General features: G+C 45.7%; 1 protein-coding gene across 1 annotated transcript in view; it reads right to left on the bottom strand.

Moving 5' to 3' along the window:
- The window catches only part of LOC124718985, a 1052919-nt gene extending 1037373 nt beyond the window's left edge, over positions 1 to 15546 (bottom strand). Inside the window, exon 1 of the mRNA XM_047244688.1 lies at positions 15493 to 15546. The gene's annotated coding sequence lies outside the window, so the exon portion shown is untranslated. The remainder of the gene's footprint in view (positions 1 to 15492) is intronic.
- Positions 15547 to 15800: the final 254 nt, after the last annotated feature.

Genomic DNA, 15800 nt, shown 5'->3' with positions numbered 1-15800 from the left:
AACAGGCACCATATCCATATATGTATATAGTTATGGCAATGCCGGCCATGACCTACTTCTTCTGTGCGGATGCACACATATTACCCGGACTCTTATGGGACTTGGTAAGGATGTCTTCCACGAGTAATGAGTGTGTAGGGTAGGGACAATACAAATGTAGTGTGTGGGCATATAAGGTGAGAATGTGGGTCTCGCGGGAGGCGTGCACGAGATAGTCCCTGCATTCGCACTATCCTCTGTGCCCTCGGCTGCGCAGATGGATAGAGCGTCTGCCATGTGAGCAGGAGATACCGTGTTCGGGTCCCAGTCGGGGCACACATTTTCACCTGTCCCCGTTGATATATATCAACGCCCATTAGCAGCTGAAGGTATTAATATATAATTCTAAAAACTGTACAGGAAGACAGATATTACAATACATACAACAAATAATTGAGGACGTAGGTTGCAACCGCTACTCTCAGACGAAGGGGTTAGCACAGAAGACGAATTAGTAGCGGGTCGCATCAAACGAGTGAGAACGCAGATGACTAGAAAGAGAAAATATGAAACAACCTTTCGGTAGTATCGCGTGCAAAAGGTATAAAAGGGCAGTGCATTCGTGGAGCTGTCATTTGTTCCCAGGTGATTCATTTCAGAAGTTTTCCGACATGATTATGGGCGCGCGACGGAAATTAACAGACTTTGAAAGCGGAATGATACCCGAACCTAGACGCATGGGACATCCCATTTCGGAAATTGTTAGGGAATTCCAAATTCCGAGATCTACAGTCTCAAGAGTGTGTCGATAATACCAGATTTCAGGCACTGCCTCGCACCATGGACAACGCAGTGAGTGACTGTCTTCCCTTAATGACTGAGAGCAACGGCGTTAGCATAGAGTTGCCAGTGCTAACAAACAAGCAACCTGGGTGAAATAGGCGCAGAAATCGATGTGAGACATACGACGAACGTATCCGTTAGGACAGTGCAACAAAGTCCGGCGTTAATAGGCTATGGCAGCAGTCGACCGACGCGAGTGCCTTTCCTAACAGCACGATGTCGCCTGCAGCATCTCTGGTGGGCTAATGACCATATCGGTTGGACCCTAGATGCCTGTCAAACCGCGGCCTGCTCAGACAAGACACTATTTTAGTTGGGAAGAGATGACGGTAGAGGTCGCTTGTGAAACAGAGCCCACGTAGCCTTGGACCCTAGTTGTCAACAAGGCACTGCGCGAGCTAGTGGTGGCTCCAGAATAGTGTGGACTGTATTTAAATGGAATGGACGGGGTCGTCTGGTCCGACTGAAATGATAATTGATTGGAAATAGTTACGTTCGGCTACTTGGAAATCATTTGCAGCCATTCATGGACTTCATTTTCCCAGAAAACGATGCAATTTTGGTGGATGACAGTGCTCCAAGACACCGGGCCGCAATTGCTAGCGATTAGTTTGAATAAAATTGTGGAAAATTCGATCTAATGGTATGGCCACCCAGATCGCCCGACTTGAATCCCATCTAACGTTTGTGGTAGATAATCGAGAGGTCAGTTCGTGCATAATATCCGGCACCGACAACCCTTTTGCAGTTATGGATGGCTATAGAGACATCATAGCTCCTGCAGGGGCCTTCCAACGACTTGTTGAGTCCATGCCATGTCGAGGTGCTGCGCTACGCCGAGCAAAGGAGGTCCAACACCATATTAGGAGGTACCGCATGACTTTTGTCACCTCGGTATACTTTGCAACAGCAAAGTAGCGTGGAGCTATATCTTCATATGTAGCATGCAGCAGTAACGACCACCGTACTCTGATTAGGCCTTAGACCTGCCCCGAATCATCGACTGCTGCCTACAGCGCGAGGAGCGATCTGCGATCGTGAGACATGTGATTAGCATGTCAGCAATCCCCCCAGCCGTCATTGGCAGTAGATCAAATGGCTCAAACGGCTCTGAGCACTATGGGACTTAACATCTTAAATCATCAGTCCCCTAGAACTTAGAACTACTTAAACCTAACCTAAGGACATCACACACATCCATGCCCGAGGCAGGATTCGAACCTGCGACCGTAGCGGTCGCGCGGTTCCAGACTGCAGCGCCACCGCGGCCGGCGGCAGTAGATCAATCCTGATGATGCTCTTGCCTCTTTATTCAAGGAGATCCCCATTTGGCATCATAAGGGCAGAGTGAGTCCCGTAGCAGACCTCCATACCTCAGAAAAAAATCTGAGGCATTATTACGAATCGAATCTGGGTACTTCCGCACCGAAGGCAGCCTTTTTTTAACTATTTTTTTTTAAATCTTGGAAACATTTAGTTTGGGCGGACGTCACCTGAAACCCCTCCAAGCTCATCGTTGACCATGTCATGCGGTTATTTCTTTCTTTTTTTAATCACAGACGGCAGCCATCCCTCTGACCGAACACGCTGTCGCCTGTGGGGTACAATGCCGGCGGTCCATTTGGGTACTGAGGCGGTCTGAATAATAGTAATAACAGTAATTATAATTTCTTAATACTAAAGGCCTGGGGCAAGTCCTTCAATTGGACACCATTTCGGCCACTTGAGTGTTCCTAACCTAATCTAGTAATCCTACCTGAAAGCGGGTCCTATAGTTTATCGTGGAATCCGAACCGTGTGTCGTTTCTGGCTAATTTTCGCTTCATTGAGTGGTAAAGGCCATGTTAAAGACAGACTGAAAAGGAAAGAAAAAACTGTGGTTCGCCCGCATGACGGTTCCATTTCCAGGCACCTGCTCCACCACCGCATCGCCCCGCCCGACTAATAACCGAATGATAGGTTCCATGCACGAATGAAGGACTACACTTAAGCTTCAGCGGACTACACAAGATACTTTAATTGTTATCCACGAGAGTCTCTAAACAGCCTTTGTATTGCCCTGTGTTTACGATCAATTACAGTGGGCATCCTTTAAGATCCGTGCATAAAATTTCATTCATGTGGAATCACTGCTACACGGCAATATATTCTTTTCATTTTCCTCGAATGCATATTCCGCGTCGGTAAAAATGCAACCTAACGATATCCCGCAATAATTTGTAACCGAGTAGCGTATTCAAAAAGTTGTAAGGAATTCCACCGATGGGAGATGGGATGACCTCAGTGGAATAGTTGATCTCGGCTGAAAGGGACGACGCTGGCGATGTCGGTAAAAAGAAAAGCGAGGAGGAAGCGCGGCGAACAATGGGCCATTGAGGGGCGATGTTTATGATAAACGGCTCCCGGAGCGCGCGCCGCGCCACGCCACACGGCTGCGGGGCTGCGCGACAAAGTTCAATGCCGCGCCGGCCACAGCCGCAGGCCGCACCGCACACCTGCCCCAATGGTGCCACAGTCGTTGCCTGGTAGAGGTGATTAGGCGCAGCACATCGAACCGGCACACGAGACGTATTCGAAAAGTAAAAGCCATTCACTTACGCTCTATACGCGATAAAGTCCACTGGACCGCGCGTAGTTTCAATTGGACACCATTTCGGCCACTTGAGTGTTCCTAACCTAACCTAGTAACATGGGGTTGCGACTGCCCATGGATGGAGCAGGTCTCTTGAATAGATGTTGCTCATACTCATCACCAGATACTCAGTCTTCAGCTCATTCAATTCGAGACCGATCTATGTACAGGGTGAGTCAGCTGCCCCTACCGCTTTGTTTTATGCAACCCACAGTACCTTCAGAATCTGCTAGATTCCGTTTCCTTCTTTCTCTTGCCAATCATCCTTTACGTCGATCAGCAATAAGTTCACATGGATTCCATACCTCTACCTTTTCTTTGATCTGCCTATTGGTCTTCTTCCGCGGGGATTAAAATCGCCTGATTTGAAAGGGCATCGACGTTGATCCTTTCGAGTGACAAGACCAGTGTATACAAGTCGTTTGATTCTCATCAGGCCTACATTATTTAGTCTGTTCTACATCACATCCAGCCTCACAGTTATGCCGTATCTTCCATTCACCAGCGATGTCATGTTTTACTGGACCATAGACATTCCTTAGGACTCTCCACTCGTAAGGGAAAAGATAATTTCTCTTTTTTTTCGGGACATTACAAGTTTCGCAACCATAAAACCCTACGGGTTGGATCAGCTGATGTCTGAAACTTCTTAAGAGACTGCACGATCATAAAGGCTGAGTGAGTACAATCGGTTTGTGGCTTGGATCCACATTTCTTCTGTCTCACACGAGTGTCCAGTAAAGACCGCCTCTAGATCATTAATTATAACCCTTCTGTAACATGGGGTTGCGACTGCCAATGGATGGGGCAAGTCTCTTGAATATATGTTGCTCATGCTCATCACCAGATACTCAGTCTTCAGCTCATTCACTTCGAGACCGATCTACGTACAGGGTGAGTCAGCTGCCCCTACCGCTGTGTTTTATGCAACCCACAGTGCCTTCAGATACCACACACAAGATTTTCATATTCTCTCACTCGCTCGATGCAATCTATTAATCCTAGACAAAAAAAAATGAACACGAGCTTTTTCGTAGGGAATTTAATGTAGTTAAATTTTGAACTGGGATACGTTTTCCACAGAGGCTGTAGTTTTCTAATTATTTAAGAAAAACATACAAAAGTGACCTTCAAACGCGTTTTTTTTTAATAACACGAGAACTGTGGTCTCCAGTAAAAACGTATTCCTATGCAAAATTTAACCACACTACTTTTCCTACAAAAAGATCCTGTTCATTTTTTCTGTAGGACTAATAGTTTGCATGTAGTGTTTGAGAGAATAGGAAAAATTCATTTGTGGTTTTGAAGGTGTTGCAGCTTGCGTAAAACCCAGTGGGAGAGGCAGCTAAATCACACTGTATAAATGAGAGTTGTAATTGTGCACAGCGGGTAATCATATACATTCAATATATTCCAAGTTTGGAACTACTGCCGCTTTTTTCTGAGTCACGTAAGTAACAAATACTAATAGGATCACAGGTGCCATTTGAGATGTGTGACTGCGAGGCAAAAATGGTTCAAATGGCTCTGAGCACTATGGGTCTTATCATCTGTGGTCATCAGTCCCCCAGAACTTAGAACTACTCAAACCTAACTAACCCAAGGACTTCACACACATCAATGCCCGAGGCAGGATTCGAACCTGCGACCGTAGCGTCACGCGGTTTCAGACTGAAGCGGCTAGAACCGCACGGCCACACAGGCCGGCGTGACTGCGATGCAAGTAAACAGGTAAGTTTCTTGTTATTTTCAGCAGACAGAAAGTAAGAAGGTAAGATTACAGTTTATAATGATTAATTTTGACCGTCCGCCCCTGGTAGCTTAATTGGTCAGTGCGACGGAATGCCATACCTACTGGCCAGGGTTAGATTCCCGGCTGGGTCGGAGATTTTCTCCGCTCAGGGACTGGGTTTTGTGTTGTCCTTATCATTTCATCCCTATCGACACGCAAGTCGCTAAAGTGGCGTCAACTCGAAAGACTTGCACCGGGCGAACGGTCGACCCGACGGGAGGCCCTAGCCACACAGCACACTGCTTAATTTTACCAGAAGATGTTATTAAAATGGTAATTCATTGCGTCACTGCAGGTATTTAGTTTCTAAATATAAGAGTTTAACGTGTAGAATGTAATTGCACTAGCACGTAATGGTGGCTCTGAGCATCGTCAGTTCCCTAGAACTTAGAACCACTTAAACCAAACTAACCTAAGGACATCACACACATCCATGCCCGAGACAGGATTCGAACCTGCGACCGTAGCGGTCGCACAGTCCCAGACTGCAGCGCCTAGAACCGCTCGGCCACACGGCCGGCGCGCGTAATGGTAGACTGGGGTAATGGTGCGCTGAAAGAAAATAGATGTGCTCCCCCGTGAAAAATCAGCTGCAGGAAGCTGAAATGAAGAAGAAAGTGAGGAATGAAATGAAACAACAGATTGCGTTGAAGAACAAGATTGGGATAGCTTTACGTGAGTGCTTTACGGAGGAACAGCCATAAACAAGAAGAATGGAACCAGAAGTAAGGAGGGAGTACCAGAGTCGTTGGAGGTACCGGATGTTTCCAGCATTTGTGATGATGACTGCAGTAACCAGTTCAGTAGCGCATTGAAATCACTATGCACACATTGATTTGTTATATTACATCTGTTGAGAAGTCGGTAAAGACGAAGAATTGTAATATAGCGGTGTTGAGCAGTCTGCTTGGAATCATGCTGCATCTATTGGTGAAGACACTCCAAGCTATGTTTGTAATTACTGCTTACCCAAGAAATGAGCGCTCTTAATAATTATTTGAAATGGGAAAATGAAAGTGATTGCACATTCCACGTTACATTATTCTAATTTCGAATGAGAAATTGGTAGATAACGTATGTGGCGGTTACTTTTCCCCTATATATTTATAATACGATTCCCACATCAAGCGCACAATTCTCCAGCCACTGCGGACAATTACTCTACGGAATGGAGAAACTTGCACATCACGTGTTTTTGACATTAACGGTTAAACATCACTGTACTGTTTTTTTATATTTAACTTGATGTAATATAAAGTAGAGAAACTGCAGCAATCTTACATTCAGTTGATTTTAGGTTCCTCATTATGAATTATCAAAGTAGTAATTTTTACTGCACTGTTCTCTGTACACCATGAAGACACACTAGTTATCGTACTGCTGGTCATCCTTTCAACTGTCGCAAGAAAATCAAAATTTTCAACAGAGGCAAGGCCACTACAACTGATATGATACTAAAACCATTCTGAATAAGCTATCAGAAAGATCTTGCTCCCCTTCCAGCAGTAGCCAACGGTAGGTCGCTGGATGAACGGAAGTGTTCCTAGGGAACCGATAAATGCGCATCTCATTCCCGTTTTCAAGAAGGATCGTCGAACAGGGTCACTTAGGCATAAGCGCGTTACTCTGACGTCAGTGTGATCCAGAATTTTAGACTACATCTTATACTTGGGTATTATGAGCTTACTGGAACCAGAAATCTCCTCTGTAAGAATCAACCAGGGGTTCGCAAACAAGCCCACGATGCTCCGGTCGAGCAGAAGGCTATAGATACCGGCGGCCAGGTCGATGCCGCGGCCCTTCAATTCCAGAAGATGTTCGACACAATTCTGTACAGTGGCCTAATGAAGAAAAAACAACTCGTCTCAAGAGTTCTAGCAAATAACACGTCATTCTTAACGGAGAGAACTCTTTGGGTGTAAAAGAAGCTTGGGCGTACACCAAGAGAGTGTTGTAGTACCATTACTTCTCACAATACATGTAAATGAGTGGGTGGATAACGTCGCAAATTCCATGAGGCTTTTCGCAGATGATGCTGCTGCAACGCTACCAAATTGTATCGAAATGCAGGAAGATCTGCAGCGATTGGTAGTTGAACCTTAACATTTACAAAACTGACGCATCGCGAATAAATAGGCGGAAAGACACTTTATCATATGATTACACGACTTCAGAACAACCAGTTGAAGCAATCACATCCATGAAACATCTGGCAGTACATGTTTGGAACAGTTTAAATTGGAACGACCGCAAGGAAGGCAGATTCCAGATTGAGATTTATTAAGAAACCTCTGGAAGTGTAGACCACCAACGAAGAAGTTAACTCACGAAAGCTTCGTTCAACCGAGACTTGAAAATCTCTTGTTAATGGAATCTGTTCCAAATAGTATTGAAATAGGAAATAGAGAAGATCCAAAGAACAGCAGGGCGTTTCGTCACAAGTTAGTTCAGTAAGGGCAGACGTTGCAAGAGATGAGTTGAACATACTAGCGTAGTTTGCCGTTAAAATTCCATGAGCGTACTCTTTCGTAGAAGAATCAAGTAGTATATTGCTGCCTCCTGTGTATGTCTCGTGAAATAACCACGAAGACAAAATTACAGAGATTGGAGCTCTCACGCAGACTTACCAACAGCCATCCTTCCCGCTATGCAAAGTACCCTCCGCTACACGCCATAAAGTGGCTTGCGAAGAACCAACGTAAATGTAAATGGAAAGTATTTATTAGCGGCTTCAGTTTTCTACAAACCTACTTGATTTTTCCACGACTTCGCCGTTCACTTCCAACCGCAACGTTAGACTAGATCCCTCAACCTGCCTACATAGTTCCCTCGAGAACAGATCCAGTTGACAAGACAGTCCTGAGTTCCGCGCTATCTCTAAACCACTGATCAACAAGCCATTGTCTAAAGTGCAAGAAGAGGTATCAGTGGCTTGATTCAATTTCGGAACTAGGGTGGCAAATGGAAAAGTGTCCACTGGAAATGCTGAATCTTATCCCTAGAAGGGGCAGCTGTTTGTGGATGCGCTTTGCCCTGGGTAACCGTTTTCCGCACTCCCTACTCCTCCAGGTGCGCAGGACGCAGTTGTTGTACCGAGGCGTGGTTCGAGAGCGCTGCTACTAAATGTCACAAACTGTTGGTTTATACGTCCCACGAAACTCTAGGAAATGTTACGTCTGTTCCAGTACATCTGGTCACATAAGTTAGTAATATGAACGCAGCATTAGTATGCGTAGCCCACAGGGTGGAACAAAAAGTTTCAATGTAAATGACTGAATGTAAAATCCTCAAGTTTTTAGTTTTAAGGATTGCATGTCCTCAAATTCGCAATGTACGTACCCATAAGGTCTTAAAAATCATTGTCTTCCCTGTGAATTGTACGCCCGTGCCATTCTCTCTGCAGATTATGACTCGTGTTTCTTTCCTACACAAAGTCAAAGCTTCTTCATATAATTTTAACTCCGAGAAGAACGAAAAACTCGTCTGTGTTCGCTTCTAGCTGGAAGTTACAACACGCTTATCAAACTTGCAGTACGCTAAAACTATTCCTTTTTTATTCCATCTACAGACAGCAGGAAAGAATTTTTCTTGAGTTTTACAACAGCAGCAAATTATCAGAGGATAATGAAAAACATAGAAGACAAATTCCACTGAACATTTACTAAAACCAATCCAAAATTTCCGTATGAAACATACTGCAGCGGAATGGCAGAAGAAATGAAATTTCCTGATCGATTAAAAATGTGTTTCACACCGATCGGGATTTGAAACTGGACCTATACTTTGTCCTACTCTGCTCATTGGAAAAGGATGAGTAAGCTAGCGGAAATCTGAAGAAACCAATATGGGTGGTGGTGGTGGTGGTGATGGTGATGGAGGGGCGAAATGCGAAACCAATTCGTCGTATACAGAAGTATATGAACGCCAAAAAATTATACAGGAACGCAGGAAGATCTTCAGAGAATCAATGGCTGGTGCAAGGAATAGTATTCGAACCTCTAAATAAATAAATGTAACGTACATAAATATTCGGAACTAACCACTACTGTTCCATTACATTACATGAGATCAATCACGGGAAACAGTAACAAACGCAAAATACACTGCCTTACAAGAAAAGAGAACCATCCAGAAGGAGAGGGGGAAACGAGACGAAACTTCACTGGTAGAGAAGCTGAGTGATGTTATTTCAGGGATTACAAAATAGTCCAATTTACAGAGAACTTGGGAACTTGAGTCCACTTATCAGTGTGATGTTGCACCCCGTCTAGTCTGGATTCGGTTGAAAAGGATTCCATAAAGTCGTTTTATCCTCTTCTGAGGCTAGCTGGAATACATCTGTTGTAACTGGTCCCGGATACTGACGCTGAGACGATTTTGACGTTATGACTGGTCCCACACATCTTCTGTCACGGACAGATATGCGGATCTTGCTGGATGTACCTCATCGTCACACATTCATAGAGACATGCGCCATGTGTGGACAAGCATTATCTTGTTGCAGAAATGGCAGCGCGATACTGTCGCATGAGATATAACACATGGAGTTGGAGTATGTTCGTGACTTACCATTGCCGTCAGAGTAGCCTCGGTAACCACTAGCGTGACCTAAAGTAATACCCGATACCTCCCCACACCGCTGCGACTGTCCAAAACACTGCAGGAATGATAGCCCTTCTAAATTTGAACAGACGAGCGTCTTGGGAAAGAGGGGATGTCGCTTTAGGATGCAAAACTAACGACGTCTCAATTGAATCGCCGTCCTGTAGCACTGGTCATCGGAACTCAGTTCGAAGTGGGATTCATCACTGAAGGCAATTCCACTCCAGTCAATGAGTCATCTTAGGGTTACATTTCAGCAACATAATGCTCGCCCGACTTTCTGCTGCTTGTCTTCGAGCTTGCCAAACGTTACCTTGGGCAGCAAGTTCGCCAGGTCTCTCCCCATTCAAGAACGTTAGGAACATTGTGGGCTCTACAACCAGCTCTGCATTTTAAAGATCTAACGCGCCAATTAGACAGAATTTGGCACGATGTCCTTCAGGAGGACATCCAACAACTCTGTCAATCAACATTAAGCCAAATAACTGCTTGCATACGGGTCAGAGGTGGACCAACGCGTCAGTGCCTTATTGATTTGCTAAATATGTGAAGCTCATTCGCTTGGATAGATCATCCAGTTTTCCTAAAGTTGTCTTGGTTCAAATGGTTCAAATGGCACTGAGCACATCTGAGGTCATCAGTCCCCTAGAACTTAGAACTACTTAAACCTAACCAACCTAAGGACATCACACACATCCATGCCCGAGACAGGATTCGAACCTGCAACCGTAGCAGTCGCGCGGTTCCGGACTGAAGCGCCTAGACCCGCTCGACCACACCAGCCGGCGAAGTTGTCTTCATTTGTTTGTTGCACAAGTACGTTACATCTATCGATTTCCGTCACATTCGGAGAATTCCTTCGGGTTTATTTCCTTTTTTATTTTATTTTCTCATAAACAACAATCACGCTTGGAAAGTTTAAGAATATAAGTAAGAACACCTGACATGTTATTGCTGCATAAAATGAACAGTAATGACCTTATCACAAGTCTCTGTGAATCCAGAGAAACCAAATGTGTCTGCTGACGAGTGCCTCTTTGCGAAAGCAAGTCTTGGTCACTACCTGCCAAAATATCCTGAAGACGATAACAAACCTGGGTATATATAATGGTCGATCAAAAAGTTTCCGCAGAGTATTCGTATGTGCAACGTAGCGCGACTTCAATGAAGGAATATAAGCATCGACTTTTAAGCAATAGGTAAGTGTAGCATTGGTGTCCTTCCGAAGCGCGTGCAGTAAATACCAAAAGGTGCACTATGGCGAAGTTATTACTAAATGCGTCCCAACAGGAGCAACGTGCTGTTGTTCTTTTCTTGGCTGCTGAAGGACAAATGCCGGTAGACATCCATTGGAGAATGAAGAATGTGTGCGAAGCAGCATGTTGATCGAAAATCACCTTTTTGGAATGGCGTGGCAAGACGCTGGTCGGTCTGGGAGGCCAGCGAACTCAAGAGGAAGACACTCGAGCATCCGCTCCATAGCCCCGTTCTCTCTCCAGGCGATTATCAAGCCTTCGGTCCTTTAAAAAAGGCGTTGTCGGGTCGACGATTCCTTTAGGGCAGTGTAGGAGGCAGTAACGAATTTCTTCACGCAGCAGACCACTTTGTATTCCAGAATGAGATTTTCACTGTGCAGCGGAGTGTGTGCTGATATGAAACTTCCTGGCATATCAAAACTGTGTGCCGGACCGAGACTCGAACTCGGGATCTTTGCCTTTCGCGGGCAAGTGCTCTTCCAACTGAGCTACCCAAGCACGACTCACGCCCCGTCCTCACAGCTTTGGAAGGTAGGAGACGAGGTACTGGCAGAAGTAAAGCTGTGAGGACTGGGCGTGAGTCGTACTTGGGTAGCTCATTTGGTAGAGCACTTGCCCGCGAAAGGCAAAAGTCCCGAGTTCGAGTCTCGGTCCGGCACACAGTTTTGATCTGCAGGAAGTTTCAACACTTTGTATTACCAAACGGGTACCAAATGCGTCGGCTGGATGATTTCCTTAGTGCTCTTGGCCTTTTTCCTAATTGGCATATCGATTCTGGACTTTATGGCCTTCGAATGGGAACTTTTTGGTTGCCCCTTATATCTCTTTCGTATTTGCTCTTTTCTAGAGATTTCACAGTACTCAGATAACAAAATCAATAAACAATATATGCTCTAACGCTTCTTTTCCACCTACTTAGTCGCTATTAATGCTGCATCAAATAAACATTCTCCACAAATTGTGCAGACTTCAGTTGGTACAAGATTAGCACAGAAAAGCCTAACAGAGTGATGGGTAGAGGTCTGTGCGGAGCAGAAAAATGTTAGCCACATCCCCAAGTCTGCTATTGACATCCACGTCCGTGGATATTAAAATGTTGTACACCAAGTGCGCTGGAGCTCTGGCGGTGGGCTTACGCCTGGCCTCAATTTTCATCCTCTAAGATCTGACCTCGTAATTTACACTCCATAGGCTAAGCAAGAAGAGGCTGATCGTGATATTTTAATACAAAGTGATTTGTCATATTGTTGGTACGTCCCTTAAGTTACAAGTTTCTGTCGTAATTACTGAAATAAATAGTAACAAATTTTCTGCAGAATATTTCCCTCAACAGTGAGAAGTCAGATGAAACAATATTAAATGTTGTCCTATATTGCCTATTGTTAAATGCTTGTCATACACTTTGCTTATCAAATGTATGATAAGTCTTCATAATTTTATATCATCTTAACGTGATACACTCATCGCTGTAATAAGTACTTCGTTGAGTTCCAGTCAATACATTTAAGAGAAACGTAGATATACTGATTTTATACTTACGTCGCATGTGATACACAAATGGGAGTCAGGCCATGGAGCAAAGTTTCCAACGGATGGAGTTTTCAGCAGCCTTTTCGTCTTTTTACGGCAACCTTCGGTAATTAAGTAAGAGACAGCCGTTAATGACAACTAAAAAGGAATGACTGAGACGTAAGGCAACTGCCTATACGACAGGAGCAAGATCTATGGTGTGGTTATAATTAGAGTGCAGCTACTTAACAGAGAGTGGCTTGTAAGTACCGTATGGCAGTGAAACCTGGTAGATATGCTAATGCGATAAAGCGGAGCCGATTTACCCTGGAAAAAATTATTTCCAGTTTTAGCCACGAAGTGCAAATCTGGCGGTGTACAGCATTTCACCGATATCTCTGGTGCTCATATTGATCAAATTGTGTAAGCACCTGTCAATAACAAAATTAACAATAGGCCTTTCCCAATTGTTTGAGCTTTTCTTCCCACGTCCCTTTCCTAAACCATTACATATGGAAATTTCTAATTGGTTTTCTTGCATTGACAGCGCCAGATTTGCACCTGGTGGCCGGAATTGGACCTAATTTTTTCCCCATTGTATATCAGTTCCGCATTAGATATCTACCTAGTTACGCTGTCACGCTAGACCTCTATGAGTAGTTGCACTTTTACCATACGGTATGTGTACCTGCGCAGAAAAGCCAAATGTAAACAGTGCATCGTATTATTGATCGTTTGTATCACAAAAATTGATCAAAATCGTAATATTGACACTGCCTTTTAACTTTTAACCACAGATTAAGCATTATTGCGGATATCCACAGATACGCCCGTAAACGTCTGTATCGGCACGGGGTTTTATCCGCAAAGTCAATATTGTTGCTTTTATACGCAGCCGGCCGGTGTGGCCGTGCGGTTAAAGGCGCTTCAGTCTGGAACCGCGTGACCGCTACGGTCGCAGGTTTGAATCCTGCCTAGGGCATGGATGTGTGTGATGTCCTTAGGTTTAATTAGTTCTAAGTTCTAGGCGACTGATGACCTCAGAAGTTAAGTCGCATAGTGCTCAGAGCCATTTGAACCATTTTTTTTTTTTATACGCACACTCGCAGGTCTCCGGCGATTGGTTACCACGTCACAGAAACTCCGCTGACAACAGACGGCACCGCACGTCGTCCCCTCCGCCGCCCACGCGAGAGTCGCGGAGCGCCTTTGTTTACGCCGGCGTTCGCAGAGAGGGCGTCGCGCCGGCTGCGGGGGCGTTGCGCCCAGCGCCTCAACGTCAGCGCGAGCGGCGACCGGACGCGTGCTGCGCTCCTCATTCCGCGGTCCCAGTCGTGGGCACTACACTCATTCCAGTTCCCTCACTTGTTCCGAAGAGTGCGACGACACAAAAAGAACACGTCCGCATCGAGTGGTAAGCCAATGCGACACGGTCTCGTCTGACTGCACCCCTACTATAACTTTCACGAAGTCGACAAAGCGTTCAAACGTTCCTCTGCTCGATCGTCGGGCGGCGTAGGGCTCAAATATTCACTCATTCACTTCTTCGTTATCAAAAAGCAAGAGTTGCTCTTACAGCATATATAGCTCAAAATGGGCCGGGCTCTAGAAGTTTACGCGCCAGAATAGTATCCATTGTCACATTAAAGGAAAAGAAATCTAGAAAGTAGATGGCAGAAAAATGATCAATGGTCGGTGCACCATCTTCCGATGTATTCCTCAGTACTGTTACAACCAGGATAAGCAGTGTACAAACCGTTATGTGGAATATATTTGCATCAGTTTTATTAGAAATAAAAAGTTCTAGCTGTATCTGTACAACTTTTCGCTAACTCCGGCTCCAGATACTTTAAAAGTTTACCACAGCGAATTGATTTAACTATTACTTACTTATCATTAAGCAGGAATTACTTCGTACTCATCGTGACGGATTGCCAATCCTCTGGGCCCGGGTTCGATTCCCGGCTGGGTCGGGGAATTTTCTCCGCCCAGGAACTAGGGTGTTGTACTGTCATCATCATCCCGTCATCCTTATCGACTGCAGGTCGCCGAAGTGGCGTCAAATTGAAAGACCGGCACCCAGCGAACGGCCTGCCCGGCGGGGGGCCCTAGCCGTACGATTAAACAAACTTCATCGTCATAATATTAGCTCGCTCAACTTCAGTGGCAATGAAAGTGCGCCTTAACTCCCTTAGCAAATACTGTTAATCATTTTTCATTTCTTGACAATATCAGTTGTTTACCCCCATCCCTTGCTGTGACTATCACCATTTTTTGACAAGACGTTTGGTCTTAAGTATAATTCCCGCTTCTTTGGGTGTCACTAAATCACCTTCGTGGTGAAGCAGTCCGATTGCAAAAATCAACTGCCATTAGCTTGCAAAATATGATTTTAAGTTAGACGCGTGTAAACGCAGGAGCGCAGATGACTGCGTACCAGTGTAGAAGAGAAACGAAATGGTTCAGATCTCGCAAGTATGTTATGAGAAACTTCTGAGAGGTACGACGAGAAATAAATGAGAAATAAATGAAGGTACGCATCAAGATCCTCCTCTTTACACAACCGCCTGATGACAGCTGGGCGGCAATGACCACCACGTGGCAAACAAGTTTCCAGGTACATCTCTCTTCCACCTCGTTTATGAGCCCCACACGTGTTTTCTTTCATTCGCCGTAAATCGTTGTCGTTAGTCAGACAGAGGCTCACGCCTGCTCATTGCCGTGCGCCTCGTTCAGTGTTTGGTAAACAATCGCCGTTGCGCGTCAATTGATGGCAACATTTCCTTGCGACAGTGCACGAGCTGAGAGAGGAGTTGCCGCGCTGCAGCAGCTTTGCCTGCGGCGGGCAGACGCAGCAGGTGCGCGGCGTGTGTACTCACGTGGGCAGGCGGCAGCGCGTGCGGTCGTCACGCCACCTCTCAGCTCGGCAGCCGGGCTCGCACTGACGCGAGCGCCGCCGGTCGCCGCGTGGCAACGCAGCCGCCTCCCCCCTCCCCTCTGCACCCCATCCCCCCCTCCGCCGCTGCTCCAGACGACGACTCCCACCTGGGCGCCGCGCTGCAGCCTACCTAAAAAGGAAAGCGCGACAAAGCACCGGGGGCGGCAGCCGCCGAGGCGACGCGCACGTAGACGTCGCCTGCGAGCCACGGGGGCGGAGTGGGACCCGCAGCGACGCAGGGAGATGGCG

The sequence above is a fragment of the Schistocerca piceifrons genome, chromosome 1 (genome assembly GCF_021461385.2).
Source record: "Schistocerca piceifrons isolate TAMUIC-IGC-003096 chromosome 1, iqSchPice1.1, whole genome shotgun sequence".
Taxonomy (NCBI): domain Eukaryota; kingdom Metazoa; phylum Arthropoda; class Insecta; order Orthoptera; family Acrididae; genus Schistocerca; species Schistocerca piceifrons.
This window is presented reverse-complemented; position numbering and strand designations above follow the sequence as displayed.